The sequence below is a fragment of the Cnephaeus nilssonii genome (genome assembly GCF_951640355.1).
Source record: "Cnephaeus nilssonii genome assembly, chromosome: 1".
Taxonomy (NCBI): Eukaryota; Metazoa; Chordata; class Mammalia; order Chiroptera; family Vespertilionidae; genus Cnephaeus; species Cnephaeus nilssonii.
Genome location: NC_137072.1, coordinates 115719574 through 115746951, shown reverse-complemented (window position 1 = coordinate 115746951; position 27378 = coordinate 115719574). Strand labels below are relative to the sequence as shown.

The window sequence follows — 27378 nt, the reverse complement described above, 5'->3', positions numbered from 1 at the left end:
GCGGCCAGCCCTCCCTCACCGCCCCCACACCCCTGCCCCACACATCCCCTCGGTTCTCTTCTCCGGGGCACAGGGCTCTGGGCCATCCCTGCCCTCACCCACAGGAGCCTGAGCTCCCAGGGCCCGGCGCCTCCTCCCTCCCCTTCCCACCCAGCTGGCGCAGGAGGGCAGGGCTGGCTGGCGCACGGGCCTCACCGACGTGCATGTTAAGGCGCCCGGTTCCCTCACCGACCTTCTGGAACCCTTGTGCTCAGCACAGCCCTCCGCTGGGAGGCGCCTGTTGGGCTGCAATTGCTGAGCAGGGGTTCCCTAGCTGTTGAAACAAGAGTCTGGGGAGGGGGGCGGGTGGGAGGGGGGTGCAGGGGCAGCACCCCAGCGGCGGTCTCCAGGGCTCCGGGCTGCCCGGGAGGTCCATGGGGCCGTGGGTGCCAAGGCCCCGCCCGCACTGCGCCCTGGAACGCACGCCCCGAGAGGCGCCTGGCAGCCCGCGGGCACCTGCACTTCGACGCAGAGGCGGCGCCCAGCCAGGGGGGCGGACCTCAGCTCTGCGGGACCGCGTCACCCCGGAGGCAGCCCGCGAGCAGGAGGCCCAGAGGGGTCCCAGATGACTCACAGGTCAGCGCGAGTCCAGACGCTCGCTCACCCCACACTGTTCCAAGTGAGGTGCCTCCGCAGCGGAGCGGGTGCCGGCCACGCTGGGCGTTCTGGCCTCCAGGCCGGAGCTTGGCAGGAGCCGGGGGAGGCAGCGCTGAGGGCAATGCCCCACCCCCCCTCCTGGCAGAGCCCCTTCCCCAGGGCTTCCAGCACGGCTCCCCTCCCCCTCCCCCTCCCCGTGGGAACGCGAAACGAGTGGGGGATGCACAGAGCCAGGGGAGCAGGGCGGCTCAGCCGGGCGGTGATGACTCAGCACAAAGGAAGGCCAGCGTTTCCCTCCTGCTCCGGCCTGCAGGCCGCCCCCCACCCCCCGCCCGCCTGGCAGATCCCGCCAAAGCTTAGCAGATCCCGCCAGCCGCCGGCCTGCGTGCGGAAAGGGGTGCACCTGAAGGAGGGGCTGGCTCCGTGGGGCGGTGTTAGCAGGGACCTCGGATGGGGGAGGGCTCCCTCACTGGACCAATACCCGCAGCTCCCGGCCTAAGCTGTCTGTGCCATCGGGGTGGGTTGTACCCAAACACCTGCTTCCCTCCTGGAGGCTGGAGTTGGGTGCCTGCCAGGCAGAGGGTGCTCACGCGACCAGCGCCAAGACACCCTGGGCACTGAGCCCCTTAAGGACACCTCACAGGTGTGGTCCCCCACGGTCCTACCCGCCCCCGTGATCCTACCCGCCCTGCGGTCCTGTGGTCCTACCCGCCCCCGTGGTCCTACCCGCCCTGCGGTCCTGTGGTCCTACCCGCCCCCATGGTCCTACCCGCCCCGTGGTCCTACCCACCCCGTGGTCCTACCAGATGGGGAGGAACTGAATGTGTCCTGTGGACTCCACTGGGTGGGACCCTGGAAGCCGTGTCTGGGACTTGGCCCCTCGCACCGTCTCCCTTTGTCCTGGATCCTTTACCACAACCAGTCACAGTCGCGGGTAGGACTGCTGCCCGCTCCTGAGCACAGAGTGAGTCACAAACCTGGGCCAGTCTGGGGACCCCGTCCTCCGAACCTCGGGTGCCCCCGGCAGGGGACGATGAGTAGGGTCTCCTCACCCTCTAGCCCCAACGGTGCCCAATCCAAGACCTACATCCCAAATCCAGCCCCTGCCAGCTCTATGGCTCAGGCAGCCCTCGTGTTGGCCAGAACAGAGCATCCCATACAATGACCGACGGCAGAGTGCGATCCCCGGGGTTTGTAGGGGTGCTGGCGGGCTGAAGCCAGGACTCCCAGTGGCAGGAAGTCCCTGGGGAGCAGGCCGGGTGCAGCTGCGGACTCCAGCTGACCCGGGCCCCCCAGAACCACCGGCAGGTGCTGCCCTGCGGCCAGCCTGCTGCCGGCTCCCTGGGAGCGCCCCCTCGGCCAGCGTTTTCCGGGCGCTGAGCCCGGGTTAAGTGATGTGGGGTGACAAGCCAAGGCGCACAGACACACTCACAGCTAAGCTGGTACCAGGTCACCCAAATGCTGGCTCCAATTCTGGGGGAGATGATGGGCTCATGGAGGGAAGGGGGCCCAGGGGAGGCATTCAGAGATGGTGTGAGCCACACTGCTCCCTGCCCAGCCACCATGCAGAGTGAGCACGGCCCAGAAGAAACTGTCATCCCCATGGCAGGGGGCAGGGGCGCAGGGGGGCAGGGGCACAGGGGGCAGGGAAGAAGGGGGCAGGGAGACAGGGGGCAGGGGAGAAGAGGAACAGGGAGGCAGGGAAGAAGGGGGGCAGGAAGCCGAGGGGGGGCAGGGGGCAGGGGATGTAGGGAGGTGGGGAAGCGGGAAGGCAGGGGGTCAGGAAGGCGGGGGGTTGGGGGACAGGGATGCAGGGACGGAGGGTACGCAAGGAGCCCGGGCCGGGCTGCGGAGGGCAGTCTCGGACTTAGCAAATCCAAATACCAGACCCACGGTTACACCTGGGTTTCACACAAACAACAGACGCCTGGGTGGGTCTCCGTGGAAGTGTGCCCCAGGCCATACTTGAATTTGAAGTTCAAATACACAACTAATTTGTTAGCATAGTCCAGTGGTCTGCAAACTCATTAGCCAACAGAGCCAAATATCAACAGCACAACGATTGAAATTTCTTTTGAGAGCCAAATTTTTTAAACTTAAACTTCTTCTAACGCCACTTCTTCAAAATAGACCCGCCCAGGCCGTGGTATTTTGTGGAAGAGCCACACTCAAGGGGCCAAAGAGCCGCATGTGGCTCGCGAGCCGCAGTTTGCCGACCACTGGTACAGGTACATCCCAAACACTACACGGGACGTCTTACAGCAAACACATTGTTGCCCATTTGGAACTGAAATGCAACTGAGCATCCGGCCCTTTATCCAGCGGGTCCCCGGCCCGCACCCGTCCCTGCCCCAGGCTGTCTGTGCCCGGCAGCCCGTGTGCCCGGTGGCCAGGCCCGCGTGGCCGTGCTCCTGCCTCCTCCAGGAGGCCTGTCACTCACGCTGCAGGGTGCTACGAGGGTCCACGCGGAGACGGTGAGGCCGCCGGAGGACGGGGTTTGGGTGACCCAGCTCCACCGGAAACGGACAGCCAGGGCTCCGTGGTGCGGAGCTCCGAGCAGGCCCGGCGCTCCCGGCCTGCCCGCCCGTCAGACCTGGCGAACCCAGAGGGAGGCGGAGCTGGCAGAGTGGGGAGCCGATCATCGTGGCTGATGACCCGCACGCCAGCCCGCGCTCCCACAAATCAGAGTTTACCCTTCATTCCGGGCAGCCCGGGTGGCGCGGCGTCCCGTATCAAACAAATTGCGGGTCCCGGGAAGGGCTCTGGCCGCGATTTGCTGGGCAAACACGCAGAGGGGAAGCCTGCCGAGGAGGCAGCTCTCCGTGGTGATCGCCGCCGTCATTCTCCGAGCAGGGGAACCGGCAGCCGCTGTGGGGGCAGCGCTGGGCCCGGCCAGGCCCGGACAGAGAGACTCCTCCCAGGGCGCACCCAGGGCTCCGGGAGGGCACTCACCGCGAGGTCCCCAGGCCATTCCCTGCGGGGCCCCTCACACCCCAGCACCTGGATCACGACCAGGCCCAGCGCGTGGCGGCTCGGGAGCTTCTACTCGTCCAGGCCGCACCCTTCGAAGGGGCTGCAGCGAGGTCAGAGCCACGCCCGCCACGCGGAGACCCTTGCCTGACCCCACAGCTGCCGTCCTGACCACCACGAGGGGCCCAACGAGGAGACCTTGGGTCGGACAGTTTGAGGAGCAGCGTCCACCTTCCCCAACAGTCGGACGACGGCATGGGCCGTTACCGTCACAGGCAGAGGAGACGCAGGGCCGTCGCTCTCCTAGAGCCTGGCCTTTGCGAACAGGCGTGGTCTCCCCAGGAGTCTCCCGGGCCTCTGCTCCCCACCCACCCGAAGGGACCGCCTCGCCGCCCTGCCCGCTGGGCAACCAGGTCTTCCCGGAGACCAAGCAGCCGGGCCGCCCAGGGAAGCCCTGCCTACAGCGGCTGCGTCCTCTTAAGTCCTTCGCCGTCAGGGGCTGCGACCAGCGAAGACACTGAGGGCCAGCCCGCGGAGGACAGCAACCTGGGCACCTGCAGCGGGGGACGTGGGGTCAGGAAGATCCAAAAGGGCAAACCACGGCCTCCAGGCAATCAGGGGAGAGAGAGAGAGAGAGAGAGAGAGAGAGAGAGGGAGGGAGGGAGAGAGAGAGAGAGAGAGAGAGAGAGAGAGAGAGAGAGAGAGAGAGGCGGGTTCTGTGGGGGTCACTGGGGGCTCGGCACGGGCCCTGCGGGACCCAGGTAGGCCTGTCCCTCCTCGGGCAGCTGTTCTTGGCGGAGGGCGTCCTTGGCAAAGGAGGTGGAGGCACCTCATGGCCACGGCCCCACCCAGACCCTGTCGCTGTCCCCCGTCCCCTCTGCAGACGCCCAGGAGCTGCCAATGTGGCCCCATCGGGCCCTGCAAGTGGGCACAGCAGGCTGGGCTGAGTGTGGGCACAGACGGCCGCAGAGAAGAAAGGAAGGAAGGACGTGGCGACAAGAGTCTCCTGAGAGCGAGGGGAAGGGCCACTGGGCTGGAGCGATGACAAGAAGGACCCTGCCCAGGACCAGTGGGGGGCTGGGTCCCCCTGGAGAACTCCACACGGACCCCGCGGTGCACGGAGCTCCAGCAGCGAGGGCTGCCCATCCCGCCACGAGGAGGCCCGGGAGGAGGACGCCGTGACCGTGGGGACGGGAGGCGGGGGTGGAGGCGAAACCAGGGACTCGGCCAGGGAGGCCCCAGGGGGCCCGGCCTCCTCAGCTCCAACCCAGGGAGGCCGCGTGCAGCCAGGGCTGGGGAGAGGGAGTCACGCACCCCAGGGAGGGTGCAGGAGGCAGCAGGAGCCGGATCCAAATGCACCACCACACCCGGACAGCAGAGGGCGCTGTCCTAGTCACCCCACTCCACCCACACAGGGAAGACACGCCAGGCCCGGCTTCCCCCTTCCCCACCCCCTGTGCACACACACTATGTGCACACACATGCACACACGCAACCAAGCTGCTCCAGGCTGACAGCGCCACCCAGTGGCCAACAGAACTGTGGGCAGCTGCTTTCCCACCGGGCCCCGAGATCAGGGGCAGTGCAGGGATTTGCCTCTGTTTTTTTTAAAAGGGAGCGACTCAGCCCAGATTGATTTCATCCACGGCAGAGAACTTTAATAACAAGATAAACTGCGTGACGGCAACATCCGGGCAGCATCTAAAGCCTTCTGTGGCACCCGGGGGGGGGGGGGCGCTCCACACAAAGCCCCCGCCCCCACCCCCACCACCTCTTCCAATTAAGCCTGTTTCCCAAGCACCAGCATCCAAAATTAATACATTATTCATGCTTCTGTGCGCACCTGGCTCCCTGCACAGGCAGATTATGATAATTTCCTGTTGCTCTGCGACGTGGCCTCCCCATTCCCACCAGGATTGAACGGGAACCTGCCTCTGAGGGCCGTGAGGCGGGGTGCTGGGGGGGGGGGCTGTTTCCAAATCAGCCGGCTCACCCCTCAGGTGCAGGGTGCAGCCACACCATCAGCATCTTTAAAACTCTTCTTCCCGCCGAAACCGGTTTGGCTCAGAGGATAGAGCGTCGGCCTGCGGACTGAAGGGTCCCAGGTTCGATTCTGGTCAAGGGCATGTACCTTGGTTGCGGGCACATCCCCGGTGGGGTGTGTGCAGGAGGCAGCTGATCGATGTTTCGCTCTCGTCGATGTTTCTAACTCTATCCCTCTCCCTTCCTCTCTGTAAAAAATCAATAAAATATATTTTTTTAAAAAAACTCTTCTTCCCCCTGTTCACGCTCTAGTTTGGAAGCAGAGGAGACCCCAGAAACCACGTTTCAGGAAGATGGAGGTGTGATGCTCAGAGAAAGGCAGCGGGGGACCGAGGCGCCTCTTGACCAGCACTCCGCTGCGTCCTGACCACCACCCGCTGCAGCCTGCACGCCCCAGGCCTGGGCGTGTCCCTTTACGGGGCAACGGGCTCCGAGGGACTGGCGGGGACGAACCCTCCAGGTACGGCCTCAGGTGACTGCTCACCACAACCAGCTTGACCAGCTCGGTGAGGCGGCAAGGGTCTGAGAACACGCCCCCCCGAAGGCCCTGCACTCACACCCCTCGCCCCACCTCAGGGCCTCGGCACTTGCTGTCTGCCCCTCCCACCGCCCCGTGTCTGGGTCCCCACTTGACAGCGAGTGCTGCTCTGGCCACTGCACCTGAAATGCCAGCCCCCCATCTTCAGTCATTTCATTCCCGCCGTTCCTCCACCGCACCCCGGCCCCGCGTGGACAGACGTGCGTGTGTGCGTGTGTATGTGCACAGGTGCGTGTTTCTCACGGGGGTTCGCAGCGTGCCGTCCCCACAGGGATGCCACAGGGAAGGGATTTCCGCGTCACCAGGTCCCTGTGGCTTCTGCACACCCAGTCCCTGCCAGCAGGTCCCCCCAGACCTTCCCACGTGGCCCCTCGTGCCTGGGGGCCCCTCTCCACAGGCGCCTGCTCACACCGCCCGGGACTGCACCGCGTCCGGCCTGCGCCTCCAGCCGGGGTGGCCAGCTCTCCGCGCTGACCTCGGACTCCTGGGCTCAGACGCGCCCTCCTGCCCTGCAGACCCCGCCGCTCAGCCCTCCGCGGCCCCTCTGCACGCGGGACGCGGCAGGCGTGTCGTCCAAGGGGCTGTCACCAAGACGACTGACCGTCCCGGGAAGCCACAGGCACGGGCGGAGCAGCAAGCTGGGCGGGGTGACGGCCATCGCCCCCGCACGGCCCCTCCCGGCAGTCTGTGCAGCAGCAGCAGCAGCAGCGGGGTCCCGGACAGCACCCCGCGACGGGTATGTGCAGAGCTTTGCCCAGGCTTCACCTCCTCTCCCCCCCCCCCTCGCCCCGTGCCTGGCCACCCACTGGCGCTGACTGTGCCCATCAATTGGGATTACACTGAGCGCCCTGGGCCTGCCCACAGGTGGGTGCCCCACGCTGTCCCCGCCCACAGGTGGGGTGCCCCACGCTGTCCCCGCCCACAGGTGGGGCCCACACTGCTCCAGGCAGGATGGAGGGCAGGGGGGTGTCCACCCAGCACTCGGCCTCCACAGCAATGGCAGCAGCTGGCATGCGGGAGCCGTCGCTGTCGCCGAGGGCGGACGGAAATGTGGGAGCAGAGTGGGACGCTATAGGTCACGACCGCGAGGCTCGGCAGGGAAGCTAATTAAGAGCTCAGACCGGGCCCTGCGGGGCTGGGAGCCGACGGAAGGATAAATCCGCCGCCTCCCGGGCCCTGTGGGGGTGACAAGGAGGCCACACACTGTGGCTCGCTCGCTAACCGGCTCAGGGGGCCCAGCTCCAGCCACGGGCCCAGGCTCCGGGGGGCGCCCCGAGGAGCTCACCGGGGGCAGGTCCTGTGCTGGCTCCAGCCTCCGCCCACAGGAGGCCCCGCCCGTGTCCTGCGTGTGTGCACGGGCAGGCGCGTCACGTGCGTGAACCGGGAGGACACGCTCATCACAGCCGCCACCGTCCCCGGGCCGTGCGCCTCGCCGGCTTCCAGCCCCGTGAGTCCTGAGCCGTGACGGCACAGAGCGTGTCCTCGGGGAGGATGCTGTGATCCTGGCAATAAGGAGACTGAAGACGGGAGCAGGTGTGGTACCCCCAGCCCCCCAAACAGAGCAGGTCCTGGCCATGAACTCTTGATGGCAAGGCCCCCGCCCACCACAGGGCCAGTGGGTCTCTGCCCGCCCACCCGAGGGCGTCAGGCAGGAGGGGGCTGTGAGGGGGACAGATGGCCGCTGGATTAGGGCCGGGGGAAGGGCCCAGCTTGCACCTGCAGAGCCCCGCCTGCCCCTCCCTGCGCCCTCCCTGCGCCCTCCCTGCGCCCTCCCTGCGCCTGTTAGGGACTAATCCCGAAACAGTCCCCCTGGGGCTGCCCGCTTCCCCCTCCCCCCCCCCCCCCCCCCGCACACACACACACACCAGGACTTAACCCTTCAGCAAACCGGACGGCACCAGCCACGCGCTATGGGGCACGTGCCGCAGTCAGCATGGCTCTGTCCCTCCTGCCTGGACCCTCTGCCGGGGTGACACGGGGTGGGGGGGCCAAGAGGCCAGGCTCGGGGTCAGATGCCCCGGGTTCTAATGCAGACTCTGCTCCATGGCTTTGTGATCTCGGACACGGACACGTGGCTTCCCGAGGCCTCGGCCCCAACGAGGTGACGGCCCCTCCCAGGGCCGGGGCGGGAGACAGTAGGGCGCACGGCGCCTGCCACAGTGCACATCCCCGTACGGGAGCCAGGGGCCCCTGGGCAGGGAGGGGGCTTTGGGGGCTCACCAGCCACAGCCCCAAAGTCTCACCAGGGTTTTACAAACAGCCCCTGCCCGCCCAGCGGAGCACAGAGGTTAAGCATCAACCTAGGAACCAGGAGGTCACAGTTCGATTCCCAGTCAGGGCACAGGCCCGGGTTGCGGGCTCCATCCCCAGTGGGGGGCGTGCAGGAGGCAGCCGAAACCTCATGAAGAGAATGGCATCTGTGCACCCTCTAGGGGCCAGCGCCGCCCCCGACTGGCCGCCACCGCGTGCAGGAGCTCAGACTAAAACTGTCCCCCGCCCGCTGCCCCCGGACCACAGAGGGTGCCAGGGCGCCCGTCTCTGGCCCTCCCCAGCGCGGGGCCCAGCGCACGCACGGTCCCACCGCAACAAGGCACCTCTCTCTGCACCCCATGCCGGGTGCACGGCAGGTGCTGGGTGAGGCCCCGGCCCCCCTGACGTCACTGCACAGCTGTGGTCCGCTCAGTGGCAGGCGACTTGGGGTGATGCCCACCTGCCCCCAATTCAGACCACGCTCTCCAACAGCTTGAAAGGGAAGGGCACTGAGGGGGACAGCGTCCCCGTGACGCCCCTGGTCGCAGGCCTGGGACAGGCTCTGCCGTGGGGGGTGCGCCGTCAGCTGCAGGGCTCGCTCCAAAGGCAGACGCCGAGGACGCCCGAGGCGGGTCCGGCCTCTGTCCTTACAAGTGCCCCCGGGAGACTAATGCACACCAACACTTGGGGGAACGCCTCAAGGACGTCAGTCAGCAACTCAGGGAGAAGCAAAAATCAAAAAAGGTGAGACTGGCCCATGAGAACGTGGGGACATCTGGTCAACCCCGGGGGGGGGGGGGGCGCGCAGCTCAGGATGCAGGCGAGGCCTTGGGTTAGATGTGTCATCGGGCGCCTCCACGCGCTGAGGCCTGTTCCCGGGAAGCCATCACCATCTATTCACCAGCCTTTGCCTATTAACGCCCCCCCCCCCCCGGCAAAAAGGGGCTCTCCCTCGTTTTGAAAAACCATCCCCTTTCACACCAAACGGCGTGCTGTCACTTAATTAATCGTTTACTTTCTCTGGCAACATGGAAACATGCAAAGACTGTAAGCGTCAATGTGCTAACACGGTTTGCTGGAAATGTCACACAAACACCCTAAATCCCCCCACTGCGCAGCGGCCACGCATGCGCCTGGGAAGGCACCCGGGAACCGAGCGGCATCCAGGACGCAGCCCAGGCCCTCCCCCACCCCAAGCCAGACAGCCCCCTCCCTCCTGAATGAGCTTTCTTCTTGCGAGGTCTAAAGTGAGCGTGGGAGGCGTCCCCACCGGAGCACTGAGTCTGGGTTTCTGCTGAATCGTGGTGGATTCAGGGCTTGGTGAATCTAAGGTCTAGGTCAGTGGTCGGCAAACTCATTAGTCAACAGAGCCAAGTATCAACAGGACAACGACTGAAATTTCTTTTGAGAGCCGAAAACCGACTTCTGCGCACGGGCCACGAAGTTTCAATCGCACTGTACGTGCGCGCCCACACGTGGTATTTTGTGGAAGAGCCACACTCAAGGGGCCAAAGAGCCGCATGTGGCTCTCGAGCCGCGGTTTGCCGACCACGGGCCTAAGGTATTTCCAGGAAACCACCTGAAGGCGCAGCGAGGTCTTGTCTGCCTGGGACGCGCCCACGCCCTGCGTGGCTTTAGCGATTCGGGAAACAGGCCTCGTCCTTTTCTCTCGGCCGCGCCTTCCCCACCTGCTCCTTCCTGTCTGCAGTGACCTGGGGGGAGGGTGCCGAGCCGACGCGGACGGCCTGTACCCAGTGCGGCACCCTCCAACAGCAGCCGGGAGAGGGTGGCCCCGCCACCTCCCGTCCATCCCACAGCCTCGGTCTCCGGCTGCCACAGGGTGGCCTCCCCACCAGAGCTGCCACCACCCGGCCGCAGGGCACCCGGCCCTCGGCTCCCACAGCCTCAGCCCACTTCCCGCAACACTGAGCCACCGCGCTGGCGGCCAGAGGGCTGGTGTCCTAAGCCGCCACCTTGGGCGGAACTGGTCCTGAGATCCATCCCACGAGCCTCAGGCTTCTTCAGCCACGGGAGCCCAGCACACCCTCACTTCCCGTGGACACGGAGCGTCACCGTCCGTGGGGCGTGGAGGCATGGGGGGCTGGGGAGGGGGTGGCCGCTGGGGGTCGGGCTGCCCCTGCCTGCACGTGGGGCGTCTGCCCTGGGACTCCTCAGTTCCCTCCCAACTCCCGCCCACCACCCGGTTCTCGGAGGGGCTGCAGGTTAGCACCCCCTGGGCCCCACCTCCGGCAGCAGAGATGCCCAAGCCAAGTCAGGGGACCCTAGGTCTTTGGGACTTGGGCACCTGGCAGTCACACGCGACACCTCCAACTCGACGTGGCCCTGCAGTCTGACACTGTCCCTGCCTTCGGATCATTACCATTTCTGACACACACACACACACACACACACACACACACACACACGCAGAATCACGGGCAAAAAGATAAACCAGATGCAAACTGCAGAAGGTAATCAAGGACATAACCAGGAGGCGGGGTGGAGAACCAGAGGCCACAGCTAAGGAGGTGACGGGGAGGCTTTGTGGAGGAGCCCCCCAAGTGAGAAGGAGTTGGGGGACACAGGCTCTGAGGCAGGAGGGCCCAGCAGGTCCCAGCGGCTGAGTGGCTGGCCCAGCAGAAGGCAGCGGCAGGGGGACGGGGTGACAGCGGCAGGGGGACGGGGTGACAGCAGCAGGGGGACGGGGTGACAGCGGCAGGGGGACGGGGTGACAGCAGCAGGGGGACGTGGCATTCTACCCCGAGGGCGCGGGAGCCCGGGGTGTGTCTGCCGCCATGGAGGTGGCAGTGTCTCGGGTTAGAGACGCGGCTCCTCCTAGCACGCGTGTCCGCCTTACAGGGCGGCTTCCTGGGCCCCCGACATAGGTCCCCGCTGGCCTCCGAGTCCTGCAAATCCCCACAGGACGGGACCAGCCTCAGTCCCGTTCAGCACAGGCTCAGGTCCCCTCCACTCCCGGCCTCGCCTCCCTCCGAGCACCGAGCAGGGACGGAGGGGAGGGATGTGCGCTGTGTGCGGCGGGCGCAGCGTTTCAAACGCCCTTCGTCTCCTGGGAGGGAATGATTTCGGGGGGTAGGGAGGCCGAAGCTAATATCCATACTTAATACCTATGGAAAGCTGAGCCCCCCAAAAAATGTTCAGGGTAAAATCCTCGTGTGATTGCTCAGTAAATAACAGCGGGGTCCCCACCGCGGTAAAAATAGGCCCCACCTGAAAGTCATTTCCTTTTTGGCCACCGCGCCCGTCCCGGAGCGAGGGAGAGAGCGCCGGGTCCGCTTACCGAGCGCGTGGGAGGGACCCCGGCCGACCGGGGGCCAAGTGCAATCAGAGCACAGACCCTCCTTGTTGGGTTTCACTGTTCAATCCAACCGTCCGCCTCAGCCAAGGCCGCGGCTCACACGCCTCCAAGACGAACTTCTGCTCCGGGCGGGGCCCTCCCAGCTCCGGCGCCAGCGGCTCGCCCACCTGGCCGTTCTCGCACAGGCTCATGGGGAAGCGGCCGAGAGGGGGGTGACCTGCCGGTGTCACTCAGCTAACAGTTGGGGGGCAGGCCTGGGCGCCTGTCACCATGACCCCCGCTCAGCATAGCTGCCCCTTCTCCCAGGCTCTCACCATCCCCAACCGCTCCACCACGGCCGTCCCAGGACAACAGGCATCCATTCAAGGCCCCGTGGCCCCGTGGGCACGACTGCCCGCCCTCCGAGCCCTCCTCCCGGCTTCTCCTCCTGCCCGTTATTTACCCGGCGGTATTCTTCCTCCTTCACTGACCCGCTGTCCTCACACAGACCCACACGCGACAAAGTAACCAGTAACCTGCCAGCGGAGGCACAGGGCGCAGGCTCCTGGCAGCCACACGCACTCCCGGCCCCACCCGGGGCCGCCTCCCAGGCACAGATGCTCCACAAATGTTTGCACCAAATAGCGCCTCCAGGTGGAGTGAAAACCTCCCCCCTCAGTGGAAGCGCGCAGACCCGGAGCTCGCGGGAAAGGCTGTCGGTGCCACGGGACCCCACGCTGGTCCGGACAGACAGGAGGACAGGAAGGCCCGGCGTCAGGCGAAGGGGCTACGCGTGCTGGTCCAGGGGGGAGACGTGTGCGGGTGTCAACGTGGGAGCAAGAGCAGGGAGGCCGGCGGGCAGGAGGCCAGGCCGGAAGGTTCCAGGCCAGCAGAGGGGCCTCACAGCGGGAAGGCAGAGCTGCGAGTGGAGCAGAGCTCGGGCGATGCAGCCGAGAGCCACGGAATGTGGGCGCCTCCAGGAGCTGAAAAGGCCGGAGACAGACCCTCCCCCGCCCCCACCGGAGCCTCCAGAGCAAGCAGCCCTGCCCCGCCCCCACGCTGCTCAGCCAGCGACACCCACCCACCTCTGCTCCCCAGAAAGCCCGTCTCCTGAGGATGGTGGTGGGCAGGTGGCGGGCCCTGGGGCCCCCTTCCAGGGATAAGGGGAGTGATACACACTGGTGCCAGGCTCGGGGACTGGCATTTAATGCACCGTGTCACCTAACAGCCAGGACAGCGTGACGAGGTGGGCACCGGGGACCCTATTTTATAGGAGAGGACTTGACTGTGAGAAGGCAGGCCACCGTGAGCAGCAGAGCCACCATGGGGCTCAGAGCAGCATGTGGGTCCCAGCCAAGGAGGGCCCGGGGGGTGAGCACTGAGGACCCGGGAGGGGGGGGTGAGCACCGAGGACCCGGGGGGTGAGGACCGAGGACCCGGGGTGAGGACCGAGGACCCGGGGGGTGAGGACTGAGGACCCGGGGGGTGAGCACCGAGGACCCGGGGGGTGAGGACTGAGGACCCGGGGGGTGAGGACCGAGGACCCGGGGGGTGAGGACTGAGGACCCGGGGGGTGAGGACTGGGGACTTGGGGGTGAGGACTGAGGACCCGGGGGGTGAGGACCGAGGACCCGGGGGGTGAGGACTGGGGACTTGGGGGTGAGGACTGAGGACCCGGGGGGTGAGCACTGAGGACCCGGGGGGTGAGCACTGAGGACCCGGGGGGTGAGCACTGAGGACCCGGGGGGGTGAGGACCGAGGACCCGGGGGGTGAGCACTGAGGACCCGGGGGGTGAGGACCGAGGACCCGGGGGGTGAGGACTGAGGACCCGGGAGGGGGGGGTGAGCACCGAGGACCCGGGGGGTGAGGACTGGGGACTTGGGGGTGAGGACTGAGGACCCGGGGGGTGAGCACTGAGGACCCGGGGGGTGAGCACTGAGGACCCGGGGGGTGAGCACTGAGGACCCGGGAGGGGGGGGTGAGCACCGAGGACCCGGGGGGTGAGGACCGAGGACCCGGGGGGTGAGGACCGAGGACCCGGGGGGTGAGGACCGAGGACCCGGGGGGTGAGGACCGAGGACCCGGGGTGAGGACCGAGGACCCGGGGGGTGAGGACTGAGGACCCGGGGGGTGAGCACCGAGGACCCGGGGGTGAGCACTGAGGACCCGGGGGGTGAGGACTGAGAACCCGGGGAGGGGGGGTGAGGACTGAGGACTTGGGGGGGGCGGTGAGCACCGAGGATTGCGGGTCCTCTCCCTGAGCGCCCGCGGCAGCCCCACAAGCACCTACTCAGGTCCCGACTTGGGGAAAGTGCCTGCCCCTCTGGGACTCCCTCCCTGACCACCAGCTCACAGGAGCCCTGGCTCCCCCCACCCCGGCCTGCCCGGGCCCTCACCCCTCCCAGTGGGCGGAGGGTCCCCCCAGGCTCCCGCTAGGCAATCCGATGCAGAAGGAATGAACGCCCACTCCAAACCCCTCTCCGAACCGTCCTGGGGGCCGACAAGCCTGGGCCCAGCCCTGGGGGCGTCATGAACTCAGGGGCTCGCGGGTGAGGGGGCACCTGGCACCCGGTCCTCTCTGAAACCGGGTGAGCTCAGGAGCGGGGGAAACACGGACTGGAGATGATCCCACACTCGCGGATGGTGCCCGCATGTCAGCCGGGGGCAAGGCCCGGCGGGCGTGGCTCAGTGGTTGAGCATCAACCGACCTATGACCCAGGAGGTCACAGTTCAATTCCCGGTCAGGGCACAGGCCCGGGTTGCAGGCTCAGTCCCTGGTGTGGGGTGCGCAGGAGGCAGCTGATCGATGATGATTCTCTCTCATCACTGATGTTTCTAACTCTCTCCCTCTCTCTTCCTCTCTGAGATCAGTACAAGGATATTTAAGAAAAAAGAAAGAAAAGCAACTTCTGACCGGCAGGGACTGCAGTTTTCCCGACTGAGAAGCTGCCCCCCCCCCCCCGCCCCCAATTCCTTGAGTCTGAGGGCCTGGGGGACAGGCTGAGCTCGCCGGGTCCGCACCTTCCCTCGCTCCATCCTGACCTGGGTGGGGAGGGCAGGGCCTGCGAGCCCTCCAGGGCTGAGGAACCTGAGGCCCAGAAGGACCAGGAGCAGCCCAGTGGAACCCCCATCTCGCCCCGGCGGACACAGCACCCCAGCACGTGAGCGGGGCCCCGGGCAGGCGCTCAGCCCAGACCCGGGGAGGAGCATGGGGGTGCGGGGTGTGGGGTGCGGGCAGGCTGCAGGCGCCCAGCCACAGCCTTCGCAGCACGGCTCCTGCTGCATCTCTAAAGGACACGTGTGGACGTGACTGTGAAGACATTCGCCACACGGAGCAAAGGTGACAGGCGAAGGCCACGCTCATGGGGGGGGGGGGGGGGAGGGTCCTCTGGGAGGAGGAACACAGAGTGAGTGAGTGACGCTCCCCAGACGCCTGCCTGCCCCCTGCTCAGCCCCCTGCTCAGCCCCCTGCTCAGCCCCCCGCGTGGGTCTCTCCGTGAAGGCTCACAGAACCGGCCGCGCCGTGTTTGTGTCTGTAAGTGAAGTGAGGCTGGGCCAGGCCTGCATTTCAAAAGCCTCTGCGTCACCTTGAACCTGGTGTTTCTCACCGCTGAGGCCCCCCGCGCCCTCGAAGGCACCCCCAGCAGAGGCCCGGCTGCGGGAGGGGAACGGGGACACCGAGCCTGGATCCCCAGCATCTGAAGTGCGGGCCCCGCCTCCGCGATGGGCGGGAAGGGCTCCGAAGAGCAGGCAGCGGGACAGGGAGCCCCAGCGGGCACCCACCTTCCGGGACCTAGGGGCCCCAGCTTGGTCTTTCCAAGGTCCTTGCAGGAAAGGAAGTGGGCGGGGCCTCTGAGCTCCGACAGCCCCTCGGACCAGGACCCCCTCCCACTGGGCTCCCCTGACACGTTTACAGGGCACCTTACGAAGCACCAGGCTGGGGCCAGCAGAGCGCAGACAAACACCCCACCCTCCTGGACTCCACACCCGCAGGGGCTTTGGGGACCAGGAGGTGCTCAGGGAGACAGGACATGGGGGACAGGGCTGGGTGTCGGGAAAGAGAAACCATCCCCACGGGTCTGTCTGTCTCCCCTCCGGTCCCACGGCCACGGCCACTGGCATTGCGTTGTTTCCACACACGTGCCGCCGCTGCTGCTGGCTCCCGGCGCGTGAGTGACGAAATGCATTTCTAACTGGGTAAGTTCATTGCCACGGCCTGGCCCCCTTCATCCACGTGTTTTACTTCATGCTCATTACAAAAGCTGCATTCTGGCCAAGTCCCGTGGGCTTCTCCAGCCTTGGGTGGGGGGCTCTATGGCACGGAGAGAGCTGAGAACCCCTGGGCCAGGTTGGGGTCCTCGGAGCCGGGTCCACCACACGTCACAAAGAACCGACCGACACAGGAACCAAATCACCACCCGGGAGCCCCACCCCCCAACGGCCAGAGGACGAGTCGGAAAGAGGCTCCGATGGGCGCAGGCGGCTCTGATGTGAATAAACCGGGAAGAGCCGGAGTTCAGTGGGTGCTTTGTTTTTACGGAGCGAAAACAACCACTTACCTGGTCATGGGGGCAGCCAATGGGGAGAGGTGCCTAAGAGCAGGAGGCGACGCGCTTGAACTTGAAAGGCAAACGGCCCACCTTCAGGCAAGGCAGGGGCTTGGGCGGGCGGCCATGGCAACTTCCTCCTCCTCCACCCTGGGCCAGGCTCCCCACTCCAGGCTCCCGACCGGCCAGGCTCCTGACCGGCCAGGCTCCCGACTGCCAGGCTCCCGACCGGCCAGGCTCCTGACCGGCCAGGCTCCTGACCGGCCAGGCTCCTGACCTCCAGGCTCCCGACCGGCCAGGCACCCGACTGGCCAGGCTCCCGACCAGCACGCCCGTTTCTGGCTTCCCAGCGTTCCTGGGCTCCGAACAACAGCCCCTCCCTTGGGTCACACGTGGCAGAACCCAGGTGTTAGAAGAAAACAGAAACGAAGTGGCTCCCTCGTCCAGTCTCACGCTGCGCCCTGGGGAGGTGGGAGACCACCTTCTTCTCTTAATGTTCTTATTGGTTTTGAGAGAGAGGAAGGGAGACGGACAGAGAGATGGAAGCATCGATGAGAGAGAAACATCCTGGATCGGCTGCCTCCTACACGCACCCCTCCTGGGGATGTGCCCGCATCCCAGGCGTGTGCCTGCCCTGACTGGGAATCGAACCGGTGACCTCTTGGTTCCGGGTCAACGCTCAACCGCTGAGCCACACCAGCCGGGCCAGGACCACCTTTAACGCCTGGATATTCCTCCTCCGAGCCTCGGGCGGTGGGTTTCTTTGGGGTTTGCAACCCTGCAACTCACCGGCAAGCGGGCGAAACTCAAGGCGGACACAGTGAGTTTCACAGGCCCGGCCGTCACGGGCCCGGCCGTCTGCTCTGGTAAACAGCCCACAGAACGGAACGCAGAGACCCGGCAGGTGTTTGGGCATCGAGGCTCCTGCAGCACCGCTCACAACAGCCGAGGGGCAGGGCAGCCACGTGTCCGCGGACGGAGGGATGGATGAACAACAAATATCTGGTCCCCCGGGAAGGACATCTGGCACACGCCACAACCGGAACGAACCCTGAGGACATTCTGCTCAGTGAGATAAGCCGACACGGCGGACAGACCCTGGAGGGTCCCACTGACGTGCGGGCCCTAGAGGAGTCACCTTGGTAAAGACAGAAAGTGGACGGTGGGTGCGGGGCTGGCGGAGGGGATGAGAGTGAGTGTGTGATGGGGACAGAGGGTCAGTTTGGGACGATGGAAAGTTCTGGAGATGGTGGGGGTGACGGCTGTGTGACGGTGTGGATGTGCCGAATGCCCCTGACCTGGCACTTCACTGTGGAAACATGTTATTTGAGTTTTCCCACAATTAAGAATAATAAAGAAAAAAGTATAAAGCCCGGCCGGCGTGGCTCAGTGGTTGAGTGTCAACCTATGAACCAGGAGGTCCCAGTTGGATTCCCCGTCAGGGCACAGGCCCGGGTTGCGGGCTCAATCCCCAGTGTGGGGCGTGCAGGAAGCTGCTGATCCATGATTCTCTCTCATCACTGATGTTTCTCCCTCTCTGAAATCAATAAAAATATATTCTAAAAAAAAAACAAAACGGAAAAAGTATAAAAAAAATCCCTTGCGCTACAAAAAAAGGCGCTGGGCTCAGAGCGCAGGAACCCGCACCACGCGGAGCCTCGGCCGGCGGCTCGGGCGGCCCGGGCGCGGGAGCGGGATTTCCCCGTCTGGGAAGACAAGAGCGCCTCTAATTGCAGGGCTGTTTCCAGAACTGACTGCGGTAACGCGTGACGTGCCTGATCAGCAGTGGGCGCGAGAACGGCCCTGTGGCTACGGCCGGGGTCAGGGGCTCCACGCGTGGAAGAGCCGAGAACTGTTACTGTGAGAGGAAGTGGCGTCAGCGGCAGGAGCCTCGAGGGGACCCTGACAAATGCCACCTCGGCTGAGGCCTGGGAGACGGTATCGCTGGAACCGACACTTAGAAACACGCAGGTGCCCCATCAACACCCTCCGAATGGACCGGACCGAGCCGCCGCCGCCCCGCCGGCTCCCCCGCGCTTCCATGTGAACTCAGCTTACGTCTGAGCGGCCGCGGGAGCCGGGCCCTGCAGGAGCCGGGCGAGCGCCGCGTTGCAAGAAATCCTCAGCTTTTGCAGGAAAATGACGGGAGGAGAGTGCTGTTATTCTGAGCTCCTCAAGCTGGTGTGAGGAGAAACTAATTAAATGATTGTCACTTTCTGTGCAAACACGGCAGCTGACTGCCGCGGAAACGCACAATGGAGGGAGCTTCTCTAACCTCAAAAGAGCATCGCGGCTCATGTTTCCCAGCTCTCCGCCGAGAGCTCACGTGCGAGGGCCCCAGGAAATGCTTAAACGGCCAACGGGCTCAGTCGGGACACCGATGGCGAGCATGCCCTGTGTTCTGGAAGGTGCCCCGATCGTGGCTTAACCAGAGACGATGCTCCTGCTGCCCTGGGCGGGCCACGCGCCGGCCACAGCCACCATGCGGCCGGGAGCGTGTGCGAGTCTGTGGTTTACAAGGCCAGCCGCCCGGCAGGTCAGGCGCTGCCTGTGGGAACCGCCATGGGGAGGCGCCGCCCCACCGGCCACGGGCCCTGGCCGTCTCGGCATCCACGGGCCCTGGCCGTCTCGGCATCCACGGGCCCTGGCCGTCTCGGCATCCACGGGCCCTGGCCGTCTCGGCATCCACAGGCCCTGGCCGTCTCGGCATCCACGGGCCCTGGCCGTCTCGGCATCCACGGGCCCTGGCCGTCTCGGCATCCACGGGCCCTGGCCGTCTCAGCATGCAGGCCGCAGTCCCATGTCGGGGGGGGGGGGGGGGCCCTGCCCTGGGGCAGTTCACGTTCACGCCGGAAGCCAAGTTCACACCCAGGAGGCGGCTTTCAAAGGGCTCCCGCAGCCACAGCAGGCTGGAGAGACCCCCACACGGGCCCTCACCTCCCGCCTGTGCGGACGGAGCCCCGCTGTCCCCAGGGCAGAGCCAGGGTGCCCTGCTCCCTGGGCTTCCACGCCCGCCCCACTCCGTGAAGCTCGGGCGGCCCGGGGACTGGGAGGGGGAGGGCGAACGGGCGCCTGTCGGATCTATAAATAACCGGCTCTCCGGAGGCAGAGAAAGGAGAGGGCTACGCGGCGCAGGCACAGGGAGGCTCGGCCCTGCCCAGCTCACTCCCCGGTCGCCCCCCTCTTCACGCCCTGACGTCAGCCTCGGGAGGCGCAGCTGCCTCTGACAGATTATAATAAAGTGAAATTTAAATAACGGCCGTGCTTCCCAAGGCCTGCGCCCGGCTGCACTCCACCCCGAAGGGGCGCCCGGGAGAACGGCGCTAATTCACGGCCTCCTTAAAACACTCCCAGGAGCCCTCACGCAGCCACAAATTAAACAGGCGCTTTATTAAAGTAAAAGGAGATTTGTGCCATGTGGGCGGAACGTTATTAACGGGCTGTCTTCACGTCTGCGGGCCGGGCTTCCTGATGGATGGCCGTGTCCTTCCTCTGCCCAGAGCGCTGCAGGCTCGCCCTCTCCCGCAGCCTTCGTCCTCTCACCATCCCACCCCCTGCTCGGCCGACTCTACTTGTCCTTCAGAACCATGGCTGGTCACCTCCTCCATGCAGCCCTCCCTGACGTCCCTGGTGCAGATTCACAGTCTATCGGATAGACTCTATCCAGACCCAGCGTCTCACCAGGACAGGGACTTTGCTCCCACTGTCTCCCCAGCACCTAACGCCCTCCAGAAAGCAGCTGGTTTGAGGGCGAGCTTGAGGCCTCTTCTCACCTGTCCCGTCCTCACTGCAGACTCGGGCCCTCTCTTCTCTCCCTCCGCACCCCCTAGGCCCAGCCCAGGCATCACACCCCCTCTCTGAGCATCCACAGGTCTCGCCCCACGCCCCGCCCTTGCCGCCTGGGGTCCTGGGCAGATGCCTCCTCACCCCTCTGGGCCTCGGCGCCCACACCCAGGCCTGCAGCCCTGGAGCTTCGTTAAGCGCCAATCACCACCACCCGCGCCTCCACCCTCACTCCCAGCCGCGGCTTCAGCCAGTAGGAGCTGCCTTCAACTGGAGGGTCCTGGCTGTCCACGGCCACCCTCCTCCCCACCGGCCCCTCGGAGCGCCGCGTGTCAAGCTCAGGGGATGCAGAGGTCACTGCGCCGCCTCCCTGGCGGCTATGGGCGCACGGTGCCTCCCATGATACCCACATGCTCACGCCCTAACCCCCCGGCCTCAGGATGGGGCTGTTTAGAGAAGAACTGAGGCAAATGAGGTCATAGCGACGGGCCCTGATCCAACAGGACCGGCGTCCTTGTAAGTAAAGGCGATGAGGACACAGACACACACACAGGGACGACCCCGTGGCCCACACCTGGTCCCGGACCCCAGCCTCTAGGACGGGGGGGGGGGGGGGTTGTTGTAAAGCCCGCGGTCTATGGCACTTTGTGTTGGTGGCCCTCGGCTGGTCACCTGGCAGGCGTCACGGCCCCTGCTCACCTTCGGGGGCTCCGTGCTCCCTCGGCGCCCTGGCTCTCTGGGATCCCCAGACCCCGGAGAAGAGACCTTGGATAATCGGCTCCGAATCGTCTCTGCTCACAACCCCCTCGACCTCCCAGCCCTGCGGACGCAGCGCAGGGCAGATGCGGGCCGGGGTGGGGGAGGGGGAGGCTGATCGCCTGATGAGCAGCCACAAAGCCCAGCCGCTGGGCCCGGCTGCAGGCTGCAAGCTCACTGTCAAGTCCGTCAAAGTCCAAGTGCCCTCAGGGGGTGTGCGCAGGTGAGCTGTATTTAAAGTAAGAATAGCCCTGGCCGGTGTGGCTCAGTGGGTAGAGAGAGTGTCGGCCAGCAGACTGAAGGGTCCCGGGTTCCATTCCTGGGCAGGGCACATGCATGGGTTGTGGGCTCAATCCCCAGTGGGGAGCGTGCAGGAGGCAGCCCATCAGTGACTCTCTCTCCCTCTCCCTTCCTCTCTGAAATCAGTAAAAATAAATAAGTAAATAAGTAAATAGTAAAGTAAGCATAATCAGCACGTGACTTCCCAGAAACAGTTAAATTGGGACGGGCCCAGCAGTCTCCCTGGGGTAGCTTGAGGCCACGACCCCAGAGGCAGAGACCAGCGCTCTGTCCACCTCCCCGTCACCTCTCTGCCCGAGGGCGGCGCAGGACCCAGCCCGGAGCCTCTGCGCCTGCCCCCGGGGACCCACCGAAGGCCACGCTGGTGGCGTCCGTGAAACACCCACTTCCCACGTGACACCTGCTCCTACAGCTAACCGTGGCCACAAAGGCAGCGTCCACGCCTCCCGGAGGGGGCGCCGCCGTGGAGGGAAACGCACCGGGGTTCGCGCTGCAGCCACGCGGGCCTTTCTGGGGTCCCCTCTGCGGGTGCTCTAAACACCGTCTTAGAAAGTCCATCCCGCGCACCAAATGCTTCTTTAACGTTTGAACAAGGCCGGACGCGGTAAAGCAGCCCTGCCCGGCTCCCGGGAGCCGTCTGCGGAGCGCGCTTCCCGGGCTCAGGACCCGGGCAGACGGGGAATAACGTTAGGAGATTCCGCTCCGCAAACGCGGGCTGCAGCTTTGGGAGCCGGTGCTCTCAGGCGAGGTGGCGCCAGGCGCGGAGCCCAGGTTGGGCGGAGGCTGCCGCTGAGAAGGGGGCAGAGGACCCCGTGGCCCGGGGGGGGGGGGGGGGGGGAGCAGCGGGGAAACAGTTAGGACAATGGCTGCACACGCGGTTCCGGCTCCCGGTCCTGCCCGTTCCCCGCTGAGACTCAGCGTCACTTCTCCCCAAGCCACAGAGGGTCTGTTCTTCAGGGGACTCCTGGGTCCCTGGACGCCCCTTCCCGGCACCCCTGTACCCCAGCCCCATGGGCGCAGCCCCCTCCTCACTCTCTCAGGCTCCCTGCTCAGAAGGGGGGGGCGGGGGCGCTAGGTGCCAGGGAGTCCTGAGGCCCTGGGCCCACCTCGGGGCACCCCTTGGTGTCTCTCTCCCCCCTCTTTCACCCCCTTCCCTCCTTGAAGCTCAAGTGGCGAAGGGACTGCAGGAAGCCGCAGGGCCCACACCCTTGGGGGGGGATGAGCTGTCGCCCCACAGCACAGCCTCCGGGTTATTTGTCCTTTGGAGTCCTGGCCTGGTCACCGCTCACCGGGAAATCACAGCCCAGCATGCACGGCTTGTCCTCCAGCCCTGGGGGGCGGAGGGCTGGGCCCCCGCACGGCCAGCCGGGGACCCTTCTCACGGTGCAGGTGGGGAGGGGGTGCCTGCCCCCCTCCGTAAAGCCCCCTCAGCACCCGGCTGCCCTGCTGCCCAGTGGGCCCAGGAAGTCAGGGGTTCTAGTCCGGCTGGAAACGTCAGGGATGGCCAAAACCAGAGACTGGGAGTCCACGCAGGCAGCCCCCGCAGGCGGGGGAGGCGGGGGAGGCGGGGGCGGCGGGGGGGGGGGGTACAGCAGGGCCCGGCGCTCGAGCAGTCAGGCCCATCCGGTGCCCCCAACATGTTCATCCACTGCCCCCAGCAGAGCCCTCACCAAGGGGGAGCCCAGCGGGTGGGGGGGGGAGGGCCACCTAGCTGGGGTTATAGCCCTTTCCTGGAGAGGGAAGCACCCAGGCGGGTGGCCCACCCCCCCACCCCCAAAGCACGCAGGGTCCCACCCTGGGCGGCCTCCTCAGAACTTCGGGGAGCAGTGGTCAAGGATGAGAGTTGAACGTCAGCCACTGGGGAGACCCCGTGAACAGCAGCGAGCAGAGATTGCCACGTCCCCTCCCCATACAACCAGCCATACACACATGCACACACGCACACATGCACACACACACATGCACACACGCACACACATGTGCACACACACAGCTGCCACCTCCCGGCACCACCCTCCTCTCCAAACTGTACTGACCCCCAGGGCTGCCTGGAGGGGACTCCAGAGTGACCATCAGTCAGCTCCCCAGCGGGGAGGGACGGCAGCCCCCGGGAAGAATACCAGGGTATCCCCAAGTCCTGAGACGCAACTCCAAAAAGGACGGGGCAGGATCCGGAGCTGGTGGAAGGAGCACGGGGACCCCGGCAGGAGTGGCCGTGGGGAAGGGGTGAAGGAGTGTCTGCTGAACTTCCAGATGGAGAGGCCAACGTGGCAGGGCTCACGGGGGGGGGGGGGGGGGGGGGGGGGGGGCGTTTGCAGACGCAGGTACAGAGCAAGGGATGGCACCAACCCAGTGGGTCCCCAGGTCCCTGGGCATCCAAGTGCATCCCATGGCAGGACCTCAAGGGTAACCGGGGAGAGGGGTGGCCCCAGAACCGGGTACCAAGCTGACCGGGTAAGTCCCGGCGCCCGCAGAGGTGCCATGAGCAGGTCCCAGGCTGACCTGGCGGAGAAGGTCCTGGAGCCAAAACCCCAGGACGCACCGCTGCGCGGAGAGGTGGAGGCTGACGGCGATGGAGGCTCAACACCGAGTTGGGGATGACCCTACAGGGCCTGGGGGCGCCCCGAGGTGGCCCAGGACCCCAGAAATCTGTGGACAGGGGCTCCCCTCCCCAAGTAACCGGTGGCCAGAGGCCAGTAGGGGAGCCTATGATCGATCGCGTCCCCAAGTAGCTGCGAACACCCCGGTGACCGCCGGGCGGCCCGGAAGTGGGGCTCCCAGGTGTCGGCGCGGGGACCCCGGGCGCGCAGAGGTCACTTACGCTGCTGTTCTCGCCCGTCCAGTGCACCATCGCCTGGTTGTGCGTCGCGTCCCCCTTGAGCACGAACGACGAGCTGGTGAGCGAGGCTTGCGCCCGCGAAGTCGCTCCGGTTCCCGGCGCCGCCCGCACCCAGCGCCCCTGGCCCGCGGCGGGGGCTCCGTCCTCGCCGGGACCTGCAGCGGGACGCGGGTCGCCGGGCTCCGCGCCGCCACCGGGCAGCGCTCGCCCCGCGAGAGGGCTCGGCGGGGACCGGGTCAGCTGGACGGGGGGACCCCGGCGCCCGGGCTCGGGGAAGCGCCGCGCCGCCCCGCAGGCGACCGGCGGCAGCAGCAGCAGCAGCAGCAGCAGGAGCGGCCGTGAGCGCGGGGAGCGCGGCAGCGGCGGCGGCGGCGGCGCCTCGGGTCTCGGAGCTCCGGCGGCCGGGCCGGGGCCCCTCGGGGTGCGCGGGGGCCCCCGGGGCGCCATGGTCGCAGAGGGGTGGCGGCGGGGCGGCTGGGACGAGGGAGAGCGCTGCCGCGAGAGCCGAGGGCGCGGGGGAGCGCGAGCGAGAAAGCAGAGAAAGGAGCGGCGAGGGGCGGGCGCGGGAGGAGGGACCGCCGCTCCCCGCCGCCCGCGCGCAGCCGAGGGCGCACCGCCCCCTGCCGGCCGGCCCGCGCCCGCCGAGCGAGCGCCCGAAGCTCCGGCCGCCGGAGGTCCGGGCGCCGCCCCGCCCGCCAGACCCCGGAGCCGGCCTCCTTCCCCCGCCCTCCCCTCCCTCCGCCCTCTCCTCCTGCGGGTTCCGAGCGCCGCTGGGGTGCGGGCGGGGAGCCAGCCAGTTGCCAGCCCCGGAGCTGACAGATGAGGGAGACAGACCACACCCAATGGACAGGTTTGTGGATAAAATCACCCAGAGGCCCGGCCTGGGCACAGTGTGGGCGGTGTGGGCGGTGGGGGGGTCTGCGGGCCTCGGGTGAGCTGCAGGTGCAGACAGAACTCGGGCGGGAAGGTGGGAGGGCGCCGCAGAGGCCGGGGCTGCCCGCACAGCCTGCTCCTCCGCAGCCGCTCCTGTGGCTTTACGTCCCAACGCCAGGGGCCAAGGGGCAGCCCTGGGCACAAGGACAGACACTGGGTAGAGGGAGTGTCCAGAGGGAGAGGGTGGGGGCGGGGTCTCATCCAGGACAGAGCCCCCCCCCCCCCATGGTCACCCGGCCTTTAGACAGAGTCCAGTGTCATCTCCCCGTCTCCCAGGACCCACCCTGTGCCCCTGTTGGCCTGGCCTCAGAGGAAAATTCAGGAGCCAGAGCTCTGCGTCCTCTCCCCCGGGCCCTCTCTCCTGTTTGTTTGCCCCCCAGCCCCCCTCAGCAGAAATCACATCCGAGAACAGTGGCCAGGGCTCCTGCTGCGCCCAGCGCTGTGGGGCGGGCGGGCGGGAGGGCTGGCGGGTTGGGCCCGGCGTCTGAGGGCGGCCCTTTGCAATGCACCCTCCACAGTGTCAGGTGGAAGCTCCCCGCCTGCAGGTTCTAAATCTGCGGCTCAGGAGAGGGAGGGAGCGGCAGCTGTGGGGACACCTGGCCCGCCGGGGAGCAGAGGTCAGAAAGGGGTCAGTGCAGGGCTGAGGGAGGGGGGCAGGCAGGGAGGGGAGCTAGAGAGGGGCTCCCTGCAGACAAGCAGACTGGCTGGGCTGGCGGGACAGATGTCCCAGAGCAGACAAATCCGCAACGGGCCCGCCCTCTCCCCAGCTGTGAGGCCGCTAAGTCTCCTCCTGCGTTGGTTTTGTTGTGATGAAGGGAGGCTTGGAAGCACCGTCCTCAGGAAAACTTGACAGTGCCAAGTTACTGAGCACCTACTATGCGCTGGGCACCTCCCTCGGGGCTGGGTGCCTCCTGGAGAAGAAGACGGGCCCTGCTCTTGAGGGGCTGAGGGTACAGGTTGTCTAGTTAATTCTCACCCCAGGCTGCGGGGTGGGTGCGACTGTCCCCATTTTACTGACAGGAAACAGACTCAGGCAGGTGAGTGCCCAGTCATCGGCCAGGCATGTCCTCGCCAGATTCCAGCCGTTTTCTGGCCCCCAGGTGGCGCTCTTTCCTCCCATCTACCCCTACCCCGCTCCCCCCCACCCCCACCCCCCAGTGCTTGTCATCTGAGGGCAGGGCCAGCCCTGCAGGACACGCACATCACCACCACCCAGGCTCAGACTGAGGCCACAGCATCCGTAACCGGGTTGAGGCCCCTGACAAACGGGGGGCCAGACCTGGGGTGCAGGCGGTTACACCTCACAGGTGCTCTCTCCTAACGAGGGTGCCAGGCGCTCAGGGGGCGGGACTGCGTGTCCTTCTCTGAAGGCGAAGCTCAGAGACCTGTGACCACCCCCCCAAGACCACTCAGCTCACGCGCCGCTGGGCACGGGACAGAGTGACGAAGGAGACGGATAGGTTCCCTGTGCTCGGGAGGCACCTGCCCTCGTGTGGACGGCAGCTCCTGACAGACTCGCTTCGCAGAGAGCTGAGTCCCCGGGAGAAGCCAAGCCCGGGCCTAGCGTCGGGCAGAACTGGGAAAACAAGGACTGGCGCTAAGGGGCCTTTCCTCCCTGGCATGTGGCTGGCCACAGGGTTTAGACCCGACTCCCCCCTCCCCCCCCCCCCCCCCGGACAGCATCCAGGCCTCAGCGGCATTTCAGCTCCAGGCCCAGGGGAGCAGCAAAACCAGACAAGTGGCCACAGCTGCCTCTGCATTGACCGATGACCCCTGCCCTGGCGCCGCCAATCAGTGGAGACCTGGCCCTGAGAGAGCGCCTGGAGGCTGATGGGTAGTCTATTGAGACCCTCCCCTGGGACCTCCCCTCAGCCTCCCTCCTGCAGCAGAGCAATGAACACCCTCAGCGCAGAGGACCCAGCTGCGGGCTCTCCCTCCTGGGAGCACGCCCTCGCCCTTCCCTTCCCCTCCTTCCCCACAGGCACACCCCTCCTAAACTCCAAGGGACCCCTGAGACCTGCAGCCAGGGGAGCACTGGGGAGTGCTGAGGCCCCAAGCTGAGCCGTGAGTCCCACAGATGCTGGGTGGGGTGAGGTGGCCCTGCCGGGAGGTGCCCACCCCCCACCCCCCCGCAGCACGTCACCGCCCCAGCAAGCACACTGCATTCCCACAGTCCTGCGTTTCCAATGCTGTCACCTGGCCGCTTGCTTGCTGTGTGCTCAGGCCTCAGTTTCCCCGTCTGTAAAAGGAGCAGGAGTCCCTGGGGCGCCCTCCGGGAAGGTGTCACGTTGGGAAGCGCCACCGAGGCTGCCGTCCTTTCCGAGGGCCCATGGCAGTTGCACATCAAGGACTGCCAAGCTCCGCAGTTTAAACGCCAGGTTGCCTTTCATTTATTCCACCCTCACCCCCCACCCCCCACCCCCAGCTTTCTGACCCAGGGGCTCCTCCTGCTGCTCACAGCGATGACGCCCGGTGAGCACGGCGATT

At 66.3% G+C, this 27378-nt stretch overlaps 1 protein-coding gene across 1 annotated transcript in view; it reads right to left on the bottom strand.

Moving 5' to 3' along the window:
* SORCS2 (sortilin related VPS10 domain containing receptor 2) overlaps positions 1-24190 on the bottom strand; it is a 153209-nt gene extending 129019 nt beyond the window's left edge. Inside the window, exon 1 of the mRNA XM_079770893.1 lies at positions 23941-24190. The gene's annotated coding sequence lies outside the window, so the exon portion shown is untranslated. The remainder of the gene's footprint in view (positions 1-23940) is intronic.
* Positions 24191-27378: the final 3188 nt, after the last annotated feature.